Here is a 21,058-nt window from a genome sequence, read left to right on the forward strand (position 1 = left end):
TCTCATATCCTTCCCTTTTGTTCCCCCACCCCGGTCTTTTTGTGTATAGGGCAATATGCTCTCCTCCTTCTGGCTCCCATTCTCCTGGACCCCTACACGTTTTCTACAGAGCTCAGCCCAGCAGAGGTCTGTTAGCTGTCTGGGTGATTAAAGAATTCTCCCTTCCTCAAAGGAAGGCCTCAAATATTTGGAATACAATATTATAATATTTTAGCTATGGCAGACAAAGAATCATAAAATTATCAATTGTGATAAGTACAATTGCATTATCTTAACTCTTTTCATGCTGTTTTGTCTTTGGTTTGGAAGCAAAGATGAAAGATGTAAAAAATGATTAATCATTTTGGAAGCAGAGAGACGACGATGGCTCACCTCTGTGCTGAGTCGGTCACTCAGTCTCCTCTCTGGATCAAAGTCTCACACTTCACGAGCTTCAACCATGTGCCCTTGATAGTAAGGAAAAGGCAAATGGGCCCTATGGACTCTACACTCTCCCTCTGCTCTTCCCAAGTTTTATCAATTAAAAACTGGACCTGAGGGTCTAGCTCATGGCCTGACATGTGCTCTCACAATGAGACAGAGTATAAAAAAGTCATGACTCTCCTGTTCTTGAAGAAAGAACTCCAGCTGCCATGGCCAGGCACATATGACATGTCCTTATTAATTAATTAATTATTAATTTAATCATTTAATATTAATTAATTATTTGATATTTAATTATTTAATATTAATTATTTAATATTAATTATTATTTATTTTTATATTATTTTATATTATTATATTATGATTCTTATATATAATTATTATATATTATTATACATTTTATATTATTATATATTTATTAATATAATAATATTAATTATTTAATATTAATATAATTGATTAATTAATTAATTAATGGTGTTCTAGAAGCAGCCTGAGAGAGATGAGTCTCTGGTCAGGACTGGGTTACCGTGGTTACAGATAGTTAAGCTCTTTCCAAAGTTGATTGCTCAGCTCTGCTAAAGAAGGCAACAACTTTGACTGGCAGCCATCATTTGTAGTCAGAGAAAGGGCTCAGCAGTACCTGAGTTTCATGAGGTATATATATTTAATTATATAAATAATACATGAACGCTTTCCCTTTGTAAAATATTTGGACAGCATGCAAGATTTTAGAGCAATAAATGGAAGTTCCCCTTCCTTCCCCCTCTTTCCATCTTATCCCCTTCCCTGGAGGTAACTGTTGTTGCTTTGATATGACTCCATCCAATACAACAGATACTCAGATAGTTTTCCCTCTACCTTACTAGTCATCAAAGAAATGCAGATGAAAGCAATGGACAAGGGATGCCTTCTTTCTTATCACATTTTCTCTGCCAGAAATGAAGAAAAATATCCAGAGTTGGTTAGGGCTTGGGGAAGGAATTACCAATTGGAGCAGTTGTCTTGGAAGTTAATTTGGTCATGTAAATGCATTTAGCTTCATTATCAGTTAGGGTCAGGATCAGTTAGGAGATTGAAAGTGCACAGGTTATTTGAACAAGGAAGATTTAATCAAAAGATGTGTTAACAAGTAAGAGTGGCAAGATGGCTCTAGAAGGTCCAGAAGTAGCATGTGTGGAAAAGAAGCCATCACATCTAGGCTGAGTGTCCCCATCCCCAACTCAAGGTTGACATTTAGATCTCTTTGAAGACCATGCATCTACCACTGGAAAACCTAGCCATTGGTCGTGAAGACACTTTCCGTATTATAGGCCATGCTGATGTGTAGACATGTCCATGGAATAGGGGGAGAGTGACTGAGGCCCTGGCTAGAGCTGCTTAAAAGCTATTGGTAGTGGGTTGCCCGGGTGGCTCAGTTGGTTAAGCGTTCAACTTTGGCTCAAGTCATGATTTCACAGATGTGGGTTCAAGCCCTGCATCGGGCTCTGGGCTGACAGCTCAGAGCCTGGAACCTGCTTTGGATTCTGTCTCCCTCTCTCTCTGCCCCTCCCTGACTCACACTCTGTCCCTCTCTCTAAAAAATAAACATCAAAACGAACAAACAAAAAACTACTGGTGGTGTTGGGGAGTGTGTCCTGAGAGTGTGGGTGGAGCTAGTCTGCAAGGGCTGCTGGGCTCCCAAGCTGCATTAAGAAGCTGAGGACCAGGACCCAAACAGGAAGGGTCTTCCTGTTACTACTGCCTTGCAGTATTCGTCTAGCGACCCCCACTGCCAAAGCCTCTCCTGTGACCACTTGCAGCCGAGGGAGGTTTGCAGGGTCCAGCTCCACTGTGACAAAGCAGGGCGAGAAGGGTCAAGTTGGACCTGAGAGACAAGAAATTGATAACTGGCACAGATTTTCACCTCTGGATTCCATTTTGTAAAATTTAAGGGAATAATTTAAAACATGCATAAGTATGTGGCTAAAGAATGGTTGTTGTAGTATAGGAATAAAACGCAAACAAGCTCAATGTTCAAACACTGAGAACAACTTGAACAAACTAGTGCTTCATTTATAAGATGAAGACATCTTCATGAATGTCTTTTATTATCATGAAAAATATTTATATTATTAGGTTAAAAAGTATGTTATGACCATATTCTGGTTATATTATGACCCATTAAAATATTCATATACAGATATTCATGTACGCATGAAAATTTTTTGAAAGGTTTGGTATCTTTTTAAAATTAAATTAAATTAAAATTAATTAGTTAATTTTTTTGTATCTGTTTTTAAAGATATATTATTCATCAACTTCTTTTTTTTTTAAATGTCTTATTTATTTTTGAGAGAGAGAGAGAGAGACAGCATGAGCAGGGGAGGGTCAGAGAGAGAGGGGAGACACAGAATCTAAAGACAGGCTCCAGGCTCTGAGCTAGCTGTCAGCACAGAGCCCAACGCAGGGCTTGAACCCATGAACCGTGAGATCATGACCTGAGCCAAAGCCAGACACCTAATGACTCAGCCACCCAGGCGCCCCCATCAACTTCTTGATACCATATCTGGTTGTTCAGTAAATATTTACTGAACCGGTGCATCGTTCTGGTTTCTGAAGGTTGCTACAACAAATTGCCACAAGCTCAACAGCTTAAAATATCAGAAATTTATTCCCACAATTCTGGACACCAGAAATCTGAAATTGAGGGCCATGCTCCCTCTGAAGATTCTAGAGGAGAAGCCTTCCTTATCTCTGCCAGCTTCCGGAGGCTCCAGACATTCCTTGGCCTGTGGCTGTATCTCTCCATTCTCTTCTCTGCCTTCACATGGCTTTCTCCTCTGTCTATGGTTCTCCCCTCCCTATAGGAACAAGGGGTTAGAGCCTGGGAGTTAGAGCCTACCAGATAATCCAGGATGATTGCATTTTGAGGTCCTTAATGTGATTATATTGGTAAAGAACCTTTTCGACATAAGGACACATTCATAGGCTCTAGGCAGATACATCTTTTGGAGAAGTGGTGAGCACCATTCAACCCACTACGTGTATGAATGAATATATAATAACATTGTGCATTGGTTTCCTTGGGTGGTAGGATTAATGCATAGTCTGAATTTTCTTCTTCTTCTTTTCCTTCTTCTTCTTCTTCTTCGTCGTCGTCGTCGTCGTTGTCGTCGTCGTCGTCTTCTTCTTCTTCTCTTTCTTCTTCTTCCTCTTATTTAAAAAACAATTTTTTAAAGTTTATTTATTTTTGAGAGACAGAGAGAGAGACAGCATGAGCAGGGAAGGGGCAGAGAAAGAGGGAGACACAGAATCTGAAGCAGGCTCCAGGCTCTGAGGTGTCAGCACGGAGCCCAACGCTGGGGTCAAATCCACAAACAGTGAGATCGTGACCTGAGTCGAAGTCAGACACTTAACCAACTGAGCCATTCAGGCGCCCTGCAAAGATCTTTATATTACTTTTTAAATAAATAGAAAATGAAAAAATACTTGGGGTATGAAAAATACTGAGTAAATACTGAGAAGTCCTGATTTCATCATCTTGAAGATGTGGTTGAACCCATGGTTCACAAAACCCTGAACAGCTGTACCCACTTGGAGAAAGAAACAGTAGGAGAACATAAAGAATCTCAGGCAAAGGGGCAAATTCCTCCCAGAACACCTCTGTTCATTTATGCTCTGGGGCAAACCCAGAGAAGCTGGATCTAGGGAACCTGGGAAGCAGGAATCCACCACTCGCCTTCTGGGCATCTGAGTTGAGCAAACTTGTGGTCTGTGCAACGCTCACTGTTTAGAACCGCAGACCAAGTTTGGAGTTTCCCTGCATTGTTCTTTTTCAGTGCAAACTTCCTCCTTCTTTTTCTCCTTGTTCTCATGCTCTGATTCATTGATGGAATCCTGAAGAAGAGATTGCTCCATTAAAATAGGAAGGCCTATGCTGTCAAAACGCTCCATCCATTTTAAAACGCTCCATCTTCTTTTACTGAGAGAGGCAATCTTTCCAAAAAGAAAGGAAAACAAGGGAGTTTGGGCATAATTACCTTTTTATTTCTCTTAAAGTTGTAGATGCTTTATTTGCAGTCTCTTTTGAAAACTAATCATTTTTTTTTTGTTCTTAAGCTTAAAATTGAAAGCTAGCCTAAAACATGGATGAATATCAAATGCTGAATTCAAGATTCTAAGTGTCTTCTGGGTAGGAGATAGCTTTTTAAAAATTATGTTAATTAAAAAGAACAGTTGCTTATTAATGTAAGGAAAAGGAGAGCATTTATTATGATCTTTAAGTCATAAGTCACACAAGCGTGTGGCGGAGGGAGAGAGAGAGAGAGAGAAATCTGAAGCAGGCTTCACACTGAGTGCAAGCCTGATATAGGGGACCAATCTCACGGCCTGAGCCAATATCAAAAGTAGGATGCTTAACCAACTGAGCCACTCACATGCCCCAGACTATGCTTTTTTTGTTCATAATTGAAATCTTTTTATTTTATGAAAAAAGAGTTAGCATTAAGATAGATATCTTGGATATCTGCAGTTACGGTATCTTGGATGACCCATTCAAGGAAGTTCACTTAATCCAACTTAATGAAGCCTAAATCCTTCACCTACTGACAGAAACACTGGCAGCACTTATTGAGGCCATATTTCCAGATCAGCCTGTGCTGGTTTGAGCAGATGTGACAAGAATGAGGACCCTGGCCAAATTTTCTCTGATAACTCTAGTAGAGTTGCCGGTGACCCATCTTGCTTTCTTGGATGTAACAAGGCAAAGAGATACCATGCTTTTAAAACTAGGATGGGGGTTGGTGATTTTTTTCTGTTAAGGGTCAGTAAATACTTTAGGCTTTATAGGGCAGGTGGTCTCTGATGCAACGATTCAATTCTGCCATTGTAGTAGAAAAGCAGCCACAGCTAACATCTAAACTAAGGAGCATCGGGCATTTATTGGAGCATTCCAATAAAACTTTATTTACAAAAACAGGTGGTGGGCCAGATTTAGTCCATGGGTGGTCGTTCGCTAACCCCTGAAAGAGAAGCTCAGAGAGTTGCAATAGTATGCCAAATATCACAGCTCTCCAGAATTGAGGAAAACAGATTTTTATCTGCTCTGTTGTTTCCTTGTAAGAAGGAAATGCCAACGTACTGGCAGATCTATGTGCTTTTTTTGGAAGATTAATTTGGGTTAAATGATGACTGACGTAAAAGGAAGAATGAGAAAATGAACCTTTATATTTGTGAAGTAAATGGTTCGATTCTCAGAAACAAGAATCTTTTCAGTTAATTCTATTGAAAGTACTTTTTGGCCATTATAATCTTGGAACAGATTTAATACTTGCCGTATAAGTTCATCTTATTATATGAAGCTTTAGCCATACTGAGTTAAGTGTTGAATCATTGTGGTTTATGTCATAATATGGCTGAATTTGAAAAATAATTAGTAATGACATGCATAAGGGATTTAAATGAACTCCTTTACCTATGATTTATTCATCCCTGTTCATTTTTCCTAAATATTTGGTTGCAAAATAAAATTTAAGAGGAATGTAAGACAATAGAAATGGTTGATATTTTGGAGGGATTGTTAATGGAATATGGTTATATTCTGGGTTGAGAGATATTTAATTCTTTTTGAATGTTTATTTATTTTTGATATAGAGAGGCAGAGAAAGGGAGACACAGAATCTGAAGCAGCTTCCAAGCTCTGAGCTGTCAACACAGGGATGGGCACTGAGCTTGAGCTCATGAACTATGAGACCATGACTGAAGCTGAAGTTGGTCACTTAACCGACTGAGCCACCCAGACACCCTGAGTTAAAAGATATTTAAAAAAAAAAAAAGAAAAAGAGAAAAACAAAGTAAAAAACCCAAGGAGGACTGAACACATTAACTGGAAAGGGAATTCCTTTGAGCAAGAATACTTGTATTTCGTACTGTTAGCTGAGGAAATCTCACATCTTTACTTTGAAATTGGATGGTTTAATACTCATTCAACCAAGTCAAAGAATACATGTTAACTCATGTAAGCTCTTAACATCCTTTGCACCAGTTGGGTTCTCTGGGATGCAGAAATGCTGAGGTAGGAGGGCAAAAGACTTACTGCCCACAGGGAGTCACCTGATTGTGATACAGATCAATGGTCGCCACCAGCCCAGAGAAGAGCTCTCTGTATGTAGCAAAGCCTGCCTGTTTAGGGAGCTCTGTGTTGATGGGAATTTGGGGCCATGCATTGCTCAGTCATTGGCAGGGATGATGCCCTAAGAAGTGGTCTTGGCTACCACTGCCTCACTCATCAATGGCCTTAAAAGCTGAGATGGATCCAACAGCTGGAGGCTGTCAACCATCGACGCTTCTTGCAGCTGGGCAGTGAGTCCTTTCTTGAAGTGGCGGCGGTGGGGGGGGGGAGGGGCCTGAATGTCACATCTCTAGATCTGACACATTCTTTCAATTTTCTGACTCTTCCTTTCAAGTCTCATTGGCGGTCTTGTCTTCCTCTGCCTTTGAAGTGAGATTCCCTGAAACCTCTCTATGCTATAGACTCTGGAAGTTTTCTTCCACTTACATGGCTCTAATATAGCTTGTTATTATCGCCTGTGCCAGAGATTACCTATACATTTATAATAATTTGGTACATCAGATAGGATTACAGTTGGAGACATAAAACATAACACTGAGATAATAATAGTTTACACGTAAAATGAATTTGGATGTTCTCAGTGCAGTGTTGGAATGGAGGCTTCCTCTCCAGAAACCCAGGATCTTTCTATCATTCTACTTTAAAATCCTAGTGTGTGGCTTCCATATTCAAGATCACATCATGGTCAAAGTGGCTGCTGGACCTCCAGTTATCACATCCTTCCTCTTAGCAGAAGAAAAAATGGGAGCGTGGAAGAGCAGAGAGAGCCTCTCTCCCATCTAAGCCATCCAAATGTAAGTGGTTTTCCTGGAAGTCCCATACAACATTCCTATTTACATCTTGGGTTACACCATCGTCCGATGGCTCTGAAAATGTAGGTTTTTGTTTGTTTGTTTCAGTTCTAGCTTCTGCCAGAGAAGAAAGCATGCAAGGAGAGGATTGAAATGGATTTTGAGGACCTACATCCACAGTATCTTTCACACTCCCAAATTGGTTTTTTCCTGATCGTTCTTTTCTTCTGAATTGGAAACACATATTCTTCTGTCTCCTAGACATTTCCACCTAGATGTCCCAAAGGCAACTCAACTTGAACATGTGCTAAACTGAATTCCATTATATTGACCCACAATAATGATTATGTTTCCTCCTATATAATTATGCCATCGATCACTTGGTCGACCAAAATCTCTCATTTCACACTCTTCTCCTCACTTTCCATATTCAACTTGTCTCATAGTCTTGTGAATGCTTTCCTAATTAGTTTTTTGAATATATCCTTTCTTCCCCATTGCCACTGCCAGGATATTGGTTTAGGACCTCATTATTTTTTTGGCTAGTGGATATTGCTGTATTCATCTCAGCCTCGAACTTTCTGATCCATTCTTCATGCTGTTGCTGAAGCTGTTTTTGCAACGTGTAAAACTGCTCACATTGTTCCATAGCTTGAAGTCTTACACTGTCTACACAGTAAAGGCACGTTAGGAAGGCAGGTCTCATGGTCTGATGACTATTCTCACTTTGGACTTTGGCCACTTCCTGTTGTACATCCTGTGTCTCAACCATGTTGTTTTATATGGAGATACCATTATGAAATACCTAGCATGGCTAGACAGAGATAAGCCTTCTTTAGACTTCCTTCTTGTTATTACAATGTGCCCTCACCGCCACCCCATGCCCTGGATGGTCTAGGTTAAAACTCATGTTCTTCTAAGAAAGTTCAAAGGGGGCCTTAATCTTTTTGAAGATGACAGAGGTCTGGCTGATTTTAGGGGGAAAATGATGAGTTTTGATTTCAACATGTTGCGTTAAGCTGATGAATGGAAATCCAAATGGAAGCATCTAGGGCTAGGAGATTCTGAGGGTGGGAGAGACATTTGGAGACAGGGATTTTGACGAGGTCAGCAAAGACTTCACAATGTATTCTCTGAGTGTGGATGAAGTAGAGAGTCTTGAAGGACTGCTTCAATGTGTTTGGCTGCAAACAATAGAAATACAGCCAGTAGTTGCTTACTTACATCAAGGCCTGTTGTTATTCAAACATGTGGGTAGTTGCTGGATTGGCTTGGGAGTTCCTGGATATCAGGGAACAGTCTTGGCCTCTGTACTCTTCTCTTGAACTTCCCTCAGGGTGGCAAGATGATATTGCTCAATGGTTCATGTTCTTATGTGACAATATCCCAAGAAAGAAGCGATAAGCAGGAAGGAATGGTTTTCTCCGTATGTGCATCTTCTGTAGGAAGTAAAAGATTTCCTCAGAAGTCTTCCCTTATCATTGATCAGAAATGGACCACATGTCCATCCCTCCACCAGTCACTGTTAAATGGGAATGGTTTGCCATGATCAAGTTGAGCACCATTTCTGTTAGCAAGTGAACAAAGCGACATAAGTGCTTGCCACGGAGTCCACCAAGACCCAGGATTGGATCATCGTTTTGGGAGAATAAACATGAAACGAATACAGGACAAAAGACAGGTAAATAGGCTGGTGGTGTTGGTCAGGTAGCACTCAACATAAAAAGAGGGGTAAGAAAGTGGTCAGCAGTATCATATGTAGTGACGAAGTCAAGAAGAATGAACAAAGACTGAAAGATGTGCATGCAGAAACTGTTGATAAACTTTAAGAGCAATGCTTTCCATTGAACACTTGAGTTGGGAGCAGAAAGTCACAGAGCTAAGGAGCAATCCAGTGGTGTGGGCGTACAGTGTACAATGACTTGTAAGATTTTTGATGGTGAATGGAAGGCAGGTAAGGAGGAAGACAGCTGGAGTTGGGCAACAAACACTGTGAAAAGTGAGGGTTTTCTCACAACAGGGAGATCTGGGTTTGTGGAAAGGTGGGTGGGAAGGAGTCAATGGGGAGAAGGAACTGGAAGGCATGTGAGAACCGGATAGAAGTGATCATCCCAGATGTTATGGAGGACAGAAGTGAAGAGGAAGAGACACACATAATCAGAGGCTGAATGGAAGCATGACAAAAAGTTGGTGGATATTTTGAGATGCTGACAAAAGAAATACAGAAGCTCAAAGTGGGTCTTAGAGAAGTAAGAGGCTCAGTCAACTCTGGAATTTAATGAGGAATAAACGTGGAGAGTAGATAGAAGGAAGAAATGGGATCGAAATGATGGACTGAGGAAGGAGAGGGTCTGGAACATCAAGAATTGAGAACATTTTACAAATCCAGAACAGAAACTCAAATAGGAAGGAAAAAAAACCTCCTGGGAAATTAAATTTGATGACCAAAGGGAAAAAGGAAGCCAGAAACCTATAAATTTCCCTGAGATGGGAAGGATTTATAGATGAAGAAGAATTTGACGTGGAAAATCCATTTTTGGCTTTTCCCAGCCTCCTGCTGTTTGTGAAATAACAAATAATGTTTCCCAAACCCCAAATGTTTCAATTTCCTCAGCTGAAAGATGGTATGTTGCTGTTATACTATTTATAAAGTGAGGCTTTGTTTGCTCAATCTTACTCAGGATGACAAAGCTGAAAATAAGTCCCTTGGACAGAATTCAAGTCCTTTAAATCAAGGACCCATATAAGATACATATCATCTGTACCAGACACAAGGCTTTGAGATGACCCAAAATATAACACCCTTTAACCACCTGTCTTAATTGGAAAGAGTTAAAAAAAAAAAAAAAACCCAAACCTAAGAATGAGACAGATGAAGATAAAAATATCACCTTTCTTACTCATAAACCACTGTATTGGAGGGCATGGGTTAATCTGGTCACTCAGTTTATTTACACTCCTCTGGATCCAACTGGCATTATTCCTCCAAATAGGAGGCCTTCTTTTCTGGAAGGATCCTGCTGCAATAAACTTTCTGGATGGCCAAGAGGAAATGAGAATTTAATGAGAATACAGGTAAACTATAGGGGGCTGTTTACTCAAAAAGAGAATGAGCCAGCTCATATCTTTTTGCCAAACTCATGAGTCAGATACGTCATCTTCTTCCCTGGATGGATGGAATCATTGAGAGCGACAGAGAGAGTCCTGAGTCTAACTCTAACATGCCCTCTCCCTGGAATGTGGATTAAGTATCCCTCCCCAGACAAGGCAATATATCAGGACCCCCTTAGATATAAAGATAAATAAGACACATCCCAGGATGATTCAAGGAACTTACAATCTAGCATGAGAGAGAGAAGAATGGTCTGATGGACGGATAGAAACACAGAGACCCAAACATGCAGGGCAGGCATAGGTGGAGGGAAAAGGGGAGAATGGATGTTGAGGCCCAGAAGGAAGAGGCTCTCACAAGCTTTACCAAGGATTTTGGTTTTTTTTTTTTTTTTAAATATTTTTTATTTATATCTAGGAGAGAGAGAGAGACAGCGTGAGCAGGGGAGGGTCAGAGAGAGAGGGAGACACAGACCCTGAAATTGGCTCCAGGCTCTGAGCTGGCAGTCAGCACAGAGCCCGACGCGGGGCTCGAACCCACGAACCGCGAGATCATGACCCAAGCGAAAGTCGGATGCTCAACCGACTAAGCCACCCAGGCGCCCCTGGATTTTGGTTTTTATGAGACAGGAAATAAGACATGGAAAGTGTCTGAGCAGAGGAGCGAACAATGGGTTGTAGACTGTAGCATGGGTGAGAATGGAGGACAGACTCAAGGTGAGAGGCGCTGAAGGCTTGAATAAGGTGCTGATCGAGAGCAATGTTGGAGATAGAAATCACAGTAGAGAGTTGGATACAGGGTATCAACAGATACGGGGCAGTTAAAGTGTCTTCTGAGGCAAAGCAGGTAATGGGGAGAAGACGATGAGTTTGGTTTTGTATGTGTTGAGTTGGATAGGTTAGGTTAGGAAAGGTCTCCATTTCTCTAGAAAGGAGTTAGAAATCAACAAAGAAACACACAAGGACAAAAGTAAATAAATGAGCATTTACTATGTGGGAGCCCTGTCCTAGTTACTGGAGACACAGCAGTAAAGATGTTAGATCTTGACCTTATCCTCAGGCAGCTTATGGTTGATCCACACCATTCCCAGCTGTGAGTGGTGGGCCCTCAACACTCCTCCAAACTGTTTGCCAAGTTCATTGGGGAATCTCCAAGCGGATGGGCCCAGAGGCCAGCTTATGCCCTGTGGGTGCCACATCGCTCTGCCTCCCTCCACCCCACAATCTCCTGCTCCAGGCCACTTGTTTGCTCTATTCCCGTGGCCCAAAAACCCTGTGTGTGGTGAGGGCGTCGGTGTCACATGCAAGGGCGTGGCCCCGGACAGGGTGCCTCCTGCACTTCTTAGGTTTCACATGCCATGGCCTTCCTTCCGCATGGACCTCCAGTGTGGCGGGCGGTTCACAGACTGTCCCGTTCTTCCTCAGGCTGCCTTTATCACCTATTTGAGTTCATTTCCCTTTCAAATGTCTGCTACCAATCAAGGAAGCTCTCACGCATATGAAAGGAGATAATAGTGGGGTATGTATGTGTGTATATATGTGCATGTGTGTGTATATGCCCGTGTGTGTATATGCATATATGTGTGTGCATGTGTGTATAAGTGTATGTGTTATGCATAAGTGTGTGCATTTGTGTATGTGGGTATGTATGTATGTGTGTATACATGGATGTGTATATATATGTATTGCATGCATGAATGTGTGTATTTATATATACATGTATGTATACGTGTGTGCATGTGTGTATGTGGACATGTGTATATGGGTGTGCTTGTGTGTGTACACATGATGCACATGTGTGTGCATGTGTGTATATGTGTGTGTGCATGTGTGTATATGCATGTATGTGCACCATATGTATGCATTGTTGTGTGCCTGTGTGTATTGTGTATGTGCCTGTGTGTATGTATATGTGTGTACATGTGCGTGCATGTGTGTATATGTGTGTGTGTGATGTGTATGTGCATGTGTATATGTGTACAAATGTGTATGTATATGTGGTGTGTGTGTGTGTGTGTGTGTGTGTGTGTGTTTATCCCAGTAGCACGCAGATCGAAATACTTTGCTACTCAAGTAATTGCAACAAAGCATAATGAGTGCTGTGGTGGGGGGAGGTGGGAGAACCGGGGAGGCAGTGACGGGGACCACAGGACTCGAGGACAGAGATTCCCAAGCTTTTTGGGTTCACGAAGTTCTTAGTGTCTTAGTAATTCTTTCCTAGCATCTTCGGCCAAAAGAAATACCTGGAAGTTCTGTTTATTTAATGGGCAGGCCCAAAACACTGAAGTATCCATGTACTAATGATTTGGTAGCTGTTTTTTGTAATACACATAAGTAGAAAACATTTTTATTTTGTTCTTAAAAGCTATGAATGATTAATCCCTGAACAACATGGGTTTGAACTGTGTGGGTCCATTTATATGCAGAATTTTTTAAAGAAGCACAATCCTATAAATGTATTTTCTCTTTCTTATTTTTTTAAATTTTTTTAAAAAATATTTTTATTTATTTCTAGGAGAGAGAGAGAGACAGCGTGAGCAGGGGAGGGTCAGAGAGAGAGGGAGTCACAGACTGAAACAGGCTCCAGGCTCTGAGCTGGCAGTCAGCACAGAGCCCGACGCGGGGCTCGAACCCACAAACCGCGAGATCATGACCTAAGCGAAAGTCGGACGCTTAACCGACTAAGCCACCCAGGCACCCCTCTTATGATTTTTTAAAAATTTCTTTTCTCTAACTTACTTAACTATAATAGTAAAGTATATAATACATATAATATACAAAACATGTGCTGATTGACTTTATGTTATGGGTAAGGCTTCTGGCCAACAGCAGGTTACCGGTAGCTAAGTATTTGGAGAATCAGAAGTTACATGCGGATTTCCTGCTATGCAGGGCCCAGCGCCCCTGACTCCTGTGTTGTTAAAGGGTCGATTGTTCTTGCTAGGGACATGTGTGTGCCCGCTGAGCTGCACACCTTCTCTGACACCTTGGCATCAGATTGGGCACCATCACCGTTTTCCACACTGATTTCCATGTGGAGGTAATTGCCTTTTGAAAATCACATCAGCTGTCTCACACCTAACTTGTCTCAGATTCGATGTCACCGAAAGGGACACAGCGGTCTAACGTTGAAACTGCAAAATACCTTCAACTAGGAATTCTCAGAGGGCCCGACAAGATATTCCAGGTATTCTCCCTGTGAGTTTATTCCTGTGCCCTGGGGTGTGTCGATCCATGAGTGTCAGGGGATTAAGGAAGGCCTCAGAAATGAAAGAAGGTTTAAACCGAGGCACTGATGATGAGAAGGATTACTCTAGGCAAAGTGGTGCTTGTCACAGCCTCGCAAACAGGGTGATGTTTTCGGAGGGAGCCTCGTTCGTGAAGGAATGTGGTCAACTTAGCAACTGCATTTTAGGGTACAGTTCTCTGATCTGATTTTATATATAAATGTATGTGTTTCTTGTCATATATATTATAATTATATTAAAATATAATGGGCTTTATTTGTACTTCATATATTATGTAATATAATGTATGTTATAAACCACATATATGAATATATACGCATACCCAATTGTTCTCTCGCTGCTGGGTGTGGGCGTGAGTACGTTTGCTTACCGCGTATGAGCCGTAGAGGGTGATCAGCTGAGGCTGTGGATCCTGGATTTGTAGCAGAACCAATTGGCCTGGTTTTAGAACTTCCTCCAGCCATAGCTGGCAGTCTGGGAAGAAGAACAGAGAAGATAGATAGTTGGCTTTCTTCAGGGTTAGAAATTGGCAAAATAGATGTGGCAGAAAATCAAGGGGTCTGAGGGTGTGAAGATGTAGAAAATTTGCTCTGATTGACACAATGCTTGGGGGGAGGTATTGTTGGCAGGGAGGCTTTTTGTGGCTCTTTATCCCTGATTTGTTAAATTCTGTGATCTGTGCCTGGATGTGGGTCTCTTTTTCGCTTCTGATGCTGGGCCGCCAGTTGGGTCTTTCGAACGAGAGGCTCCTTTCACTCTAGGATATATATTTTTTCTACCTGCTGTTTTCTGTTTGGAACCACAACTCACGTTGCCATTATTTGGCTGTTAGACCTTCTGGACTGATCTTTTCTCTCATGTCTCTCACCTCTCCACCCAGTGTTTTTCACCTCCTTGTTTCTGTTTGTTTTCTTTCTGGCAAAGAGACTAGGGTGAACTTTATCTTCAAGTTCATCCATGGGAATGTTTATTTTGGGTACTCTATATTTACTTCCTGAAAACTCTTCTTTGCTCTCTGGATAAATAAATTCATGTTTTATGGGTACATTATCTTCTTGTATCTCTCTAAGACATTATTTCGCATCTAAAAAATATCTTGCACAGTCTGTTTTCCTTCCTTCCTTCCTTCCTTCCTTCCTTCCTTCCTTCCTTCCTTCCTTCCTTCCTTCCTTCCTTCCTTCCTTTCTCCCTCCCTCTTTGTCTCTGCCTCTTTGTCTCTGCCTCTTTGTCTCTGTCTCTGTCTTCCTTCTCTCTGCTTTTTTTTTTTAATTAGCCCAAGCTCTGGGCATACTGAGAAATAAGACAAAAAAGTAAGGTAGATGAGAGATCAAAATAGCACTTTTGTTGAACTGTTGAAAGCTCAGGTAGAGAAATGGCTTAGAGTGAGAGCCAAGTGGGTCTGACTGAACCCGAGAACTGTAGACTTCTGTATTCAGTCATGGGCAACGCTGGACCAAGGCTGGCCTCCTCTCGTGGTAAGACTTCCATCGGGGAAGAGCAGGAGAAGACCCTCTCTCTGTTGGACGGACTCTCTCCCAAAAGGAAAGCGTGGAGCTGAACGAAGCCTGGCTATTTCCTCTTCCCCGATGTACTATTCTGGCTCTGTAGTAGGAGCACGTAAGAGACTGGGAGATGCCAAGAGTGTGTCACATGTCCACTTGGAAGGAGGCACCAGAGCTTGGGAAGGTTCCCTGCCAACGTCTCCTTGGAGCAGAAGGCCAGTGTCTGGCGTCAGGCATTCTGCACCTTAGGGACAGGTGGAGGAGGTGAAGGTGTTGACAGTGAGGAATACTGACCTCCATCTTGGATTACTGCTTATGTCCCTCTCCCACACTGTGTGATGTTGGGTGTCCCCGGTTTCTGACACCTAGTCTCTCTGAGGTCTCCCCGGTGCCCTGCTTTCGTTCATGGCCTTGTGTCCTGCTAAATAAGTTTCTTCTCTTGCCTGCTTTCCATTCTGTACCACTTGGTTGCTCTCCCCTACTCATGGATATCCCTTCTTCTGGTCTCTTTGTCCTAAAGAATGTATATTTCTATTCCTTTTGCACAAAAGCAAAAGCTCTGGAGGCTCTTAGGCTCACTTTGCCACAAACTAACTGTATGCCTTTGGACACTTGTTATAAGGGTTTAAATGTTATAATACGTGTGAAATGCTCAGATCCATGAGTGGCCTTATCATCATCAGAATCTCATTGTCTTCTTAGTAGAGTTTTCGGAAGGGCAGGATGTAAATGCGAGTTTTCTGCCATCATCTTTATGTGTGATCTTCAAAGTTCTCATTTTTATTGGTGTTTCATCCAGACTGTAATTTCCATGAAGTCAAGGTCCTTGTTTCTCTCATTCTTGCAGCCATTCACTAGGCACAACACACAGCATATGTGTTTGGGTAATGCTTGTGGGTGAATTACTGAAAACAGATACACTCCTAATACCCCGTATAGGAGGCAACATTGTGTGGTACTTAAGAACCACTGGGCTTTTGAGCCAGACTTGAGCTTGAATTATTGTTGAGTCATTAACTGGTTGTATAACCTTGGACACATTCTTAATTTCTCCAATTCTCAATTTCCTCAACCTGTAAAATGAGGATAAAAATAGTGCCCCATTTCATAAAGCTCATGTGAGGACTGAAAGAAATAGATTATATGAAGCACTTAGAAATAATGCCTGGCACAGAGTAATTGCTCAATAAATATTAGCTGCTATTATTGTTGTTATTCTTAGTGTTTGTTTTCTACATGCCAGTCACTGGGCTAGGCACAAATAGATGTGTCATTTATTGAGTGCCTACAGTTTGGTATTTACCGTACTTAGTATCCTAGTAGTTAAAGGTGTAGTTTCTAGAGTCAGATGGCCTGGGTTTGAGTTCAGGCCTCAGCTGAATAATTTTGAATGAGTTACTTAAGCTGCACTATCTGTGTTTGGGGAATGAGGGTAGTTATGAGGCAAACCACGTAGAGCCCTTCGCATAGAGCTTAGCACATAATAAGTACATGCTCAATAAATACCAGCTATGATGACAATGATGGAGAAAAGGGAGATTATGGTGAGTGATGATCATGATGATGGGGGATAAAGATGACCATGATGATAACTATGGTTACTTCAGCGTCCACATCGGTACAAACCAGCAACTGTCCACGGGGCTGTTGGGCAGTGCAAAGGGGCCACCGTATATCATTAATTCCAGGATGTGTGTTGCTCGTACTTTAACATCACTGCCACCAGGGATGTGTCCTGCAATGGCCTCCAGATAGGCGAGCATACATTTGATATTTCTGAAGTGAGCATTCATCGTGGGAGAAACGACCTCAGGGCCATATTTTTTTCCTTGCAAAACAATGACGGTTTCATGGGATCTAAGAAAGATATTCATGAGTAGATGAAGCTGTGTTATTTATTTATTTTTCTTGAAATATGTTCAGGAGGCTTTGTTATCCCATGCCAAGTAATGCAATTGAAAGCCAGAGGAACTGTGACCTTCCCCAGACCCAGATGAAAGGCATTTCAAAGCAACGAGGGGTGGTCATGATTGATTGTAGTAAGATCAAGATGCGACATCGACGTCAAAACTTGCAGAGCGGGTGTCCATGTTAAAAGTGGCCCCAGAGGAGATCCACTGATAGCATGATGGATGATTTTGTGTGGAAAAGCATGAGCATTGGCGGCTCTGATTTGAAAACCAATTTAGAACATTCAGACACTGAGTGCCTGATTTTCTCTTCTATTTTCTTTCTCCTTAAGACATACAGTGAGGTACAGTAAACGATCGCTAAGCAGGAGTTGAAAGCACCTCTCTCAATAGGTAAACAATAAAAATTCAACTCAGAATTTTATTGCCAATGTCTTATTTACTTTTAAGAGGTACAGAAAGCAATGGTGTGTCCTCTCGTTGATGGCATTTTCGATTTGATGGCAAACAGTAATGCACGCAGAATTCTCTGCACAGTGCTGTAGTGACTTTATAGATTTTTGTCCCATTTTTGCCTCCAGAAGACACAAGAGCTGAGAAAAAATATATGACTGTGGTAGTCAGCTTCAAGAGGCTCCCCAGATCCTTGCCTCCTGGCTTTTGTGCTCTTACGGGGTCCCCTCCCTCACTGACAGGCTCGCTTGTGTGGCTAATGGGACATCTCAGAAATGACAGAGCAGCTGGGAGAGCGTTAGACTGAAGAAATGATACAGCATGGCTTCAGAGGCTGGGTCATTCAAACATTGCTGAGCTGATCTTAACTGTCTTAGATCACTCGCTCTGGGAGACACCAGCTACCGTGCCAACAGGCAGTCCTAAGCAGGGGGTACACAGGATGGTGAGGAAGTGAGCCCTTTGACCAATAGCCACAGTGGCTGTAAATATTTATGTAAATAGCACCCTTCTCTTTGTGCTTTCCAAAGCCTGCTTTTTTATGCAATAATGTCTTGTGGGTCTCTTTCCACATTAATAAATAGAGACCATCACTGGAATGCAGGCAATGTGTTTCTTTGTATACATCTGCTATGGTTTGCTTGTCTAATCCCCTATTAATGGACTTTTCAGTGACTTCTCATTTTTCTCTACTGTAAAGGATGCAGCAATAAGCATTCTTGTATAATTGCTAGAATCCTGACTGCTGGTTAAAATGTAAGCTCATCTACATTTTTAAAACATTTATCTATTTTTGGGACAGCACAAATAGGGAGGGGCACAGAGAGGAGGACAGAGGATATGAAGCGGGCTCTGCACTGACAGGTTGACAGCAGTGAGCCTAATGTGGGGCTCGAACCCATGAACCGTGAGATCATGACCTGAGCTGAAGTCAGACACTCAACCGACTGAACCACCCAGATACCTCAAGCTCATCTACATTATTATCTTTTAAAATGTTTATTCATTTTTGAGAGACAGAGAGAGACAGAGGGTGAGCAGGGGAAGGGCTGAGAGAGAGGGAGACCCAGAATCCAAAGCAGGCTCCGGGCTCTGAGCTGTCAGCACAGAGCCCAACATGGGGCTCGAACCCATGAATGGTGAGATCGTGACCTCCGCCGAAGTCAGATGACCAACTGACTGAGCCGCCCAGGCGCCCCTACATTCTGATACATGTTGCCAAACTACCGTTTGGAGGTCTCACTCACCACTGTTTCATTTTCATGTAGTAAAATTGGTCTCCTTACCTTTTGAGTTCTGTTGTTTCAAAATTTAGTCGATTATTTCTGCCAAGGACTTGGCATACCTTTGTGTCCTTTTCTATAAACTGACTAAAAAGATAAAACTGTAACTGGGGCACACAGGCTTTTAGTTTCCCATTTTACTGGAAATAAAGTGGCATCTTTTCTTCAGGGTGGTAGTCAGGTGGTTGAAGAGGGTTTATTTTTGATAAATCTTTATTTACTACTCTTATTTCAGCAAGTTACTCATGACTCATTCTTGAGAGGCATGCAAAACCAAACACAGAGAGAGAGATAAATAAAAACCTCATGTTCTTCAACCGTCTCTCTACCATCAAATCCATCCCAGAGTTAACTGGTATTATGACGTTGGCGTGTACCCTTCCGTCCATATTTTCTTTTGTAATTCCTTACGAAACATGCGAATATAAAAACACATAGATCTGTTGCGTGTTGGCTTTAATATAAATGTGATCAGCACTTATATTCTGCAGATGGTCTTCTCCACCCCACACTTTGACATAGTGGCTTTTCCAGGTCAATTTCTTTCTTTGTATCTAGACTTACCTCATTCCCCTTAACTGATATGGAGTATCTCATAACACGGATGCACCATATTTCATTTAGCCATTTCCACTTGATGGACATTTAGGTCATTCCACTATTGAAAGATGGATGCAGTCAGCAACTTTGTATACATGTGTCTTTTGGGGACCCTTTACCTAGGAGGGATCATAGAAGTGGAATTATTCAGTTAAAGGAGAAGCATATTTGGAATACAGTTTCACTTAGATCAGTGGTTCTCAACCAGTTTTTCATTATTACCCCCTTCTAAGAGAAAATTAAGTTAAGCAAAAATAGTAAATTAGTCAATTAATTAAATTAACTAAAATTAAATTAAGTTTCCCCCTGATGAGAGGAATCAAATGTTAAAGAATAGATTTTGTGGGGGTAGAGTTGAACATTGTAGTACCTACGATATTTTTGCCTGCCCATTTTTTTTGCCCCCATTGAGGGCAATATTGCCCCCCCACCCCACCCCCACCCCCACTGAGAATACATGATCTGGATAACCACAAGCTGAAAACCTTTTTGTTGGGCGAACCTATGGAAAAGACGTCTCCTTCCTGGGAGGGCTGTACGATACCGTGTCTAAGTCTTGAACTCTTGGAGTGTGTAGTGCATGTGGCTTGCTGGGACCCTTAAAAAACAATCTCTGAATTGAACTGAGTGTTGACAACCCAGCGTCCAAGAACATTATCATGTTTGCTACAAAACGAGGCAGAGAGACACTGCTAATTTGTTCTCCTTCTTCATCCATTAATTAATGTTGTCAAGAGTCACTAGAAGATGATCAGATAACTCACAGAGGAGAAGAAAAACACAGAAAAGAAATAATTGAGCGGGAGGCTGTCACTCCTGGGAGCTTGCTCATGCCTTCCTTTTGTAGTAGCTTTGCACAGTTAAGGAGAATATGAGGCTCATCCTTTGAAATGTGCTTTGCGGCAAGTAGGATGGCAGGAAAGCCAAGCCGTTGCTTTGATTATGTAAGAAAAACCTTGATGGCTCTGAACAAAATTGGGCCCCTCCGACGTTGGACACACTGCAAAAACAGAAGCCATGACACTTAGAAATAATTACTTGTAGCTCTGTAGTAGGACCCTAACAATCATATTGATGCAAAAGGAAGGGGTCTCTAAACAGTCACAGGAAGAAGACAGGAGTCACTAGCAGAGAGGCTTGGAATAGTGACACAGACACAGCTGCCATCTTGGTGCTGTGTGTGCGGTGGTGGCGGGAAGGGGGGACGTTAAGGATGCTTATGCTTCTGTTTCTCAGAAAAGCTGTGTTCTAATCTTTCTGCCCTGCACTGGCTGTGTTATCTTGGGCGAACGACTTGGTGACTCTGGTCCCCAGCTGGGCTGGAGGAGCTAGAAGTCAAAAAATTTTGCTCAAATCACTTGAGTGGAGAGATTTCATGTCAAAACATTTAGAGCTGCAGCTGAGAGCTAATAAGATGCTAATGTCGGAATGAAGAGGCTTCCTGGAGTTCTAGGGAATGTTTTTCTGCATGTGTGAAGGTTTTAATTTCCATAGTTATGGTTTCACTTTAATGTGGATTGGAAAAAAACACAAGCACATCAAGCGACTGATTTCATAGATGGTATTTATTGCTTAAGATGTAGCTTCAAAAAAACCAAATTTGTTGTAAATTGGTTTAAGTAAAA

At 41.8% G+C, this 21,058-nt stretch overlaps 1 pseudogene; it reads right to left on the reverse strand.

Annotated features, from left to right (window-relative positions):
• Positions 1 to 4,973: 4,973 nt before the first annotated feature.
• Positions 4,974 to 5,144, reverse strand: LOC120230235 (annotated as a pseudogene).
• Between the last annotated feature and the right edge of the window lie 15,914 nt (positions 5,145 to 21,058).

The sequence above is a fragment of the Hyaena hyaena genome, unplaced genomic scaffold, assembly GCF_003009895.1.
Source record: "Hyaena hyaena isolate Hyena2069 unplaced genomic scaffold, ASM300989v1 scaffold_39, whole genome shotgun sequence".
Classification (NCBI taxonomy): Eukaryota; Metazoa; Chordata; class Mammalia; order Carnivora; family Hyaenidae; genus Hyaena; species Hyaena hyaena.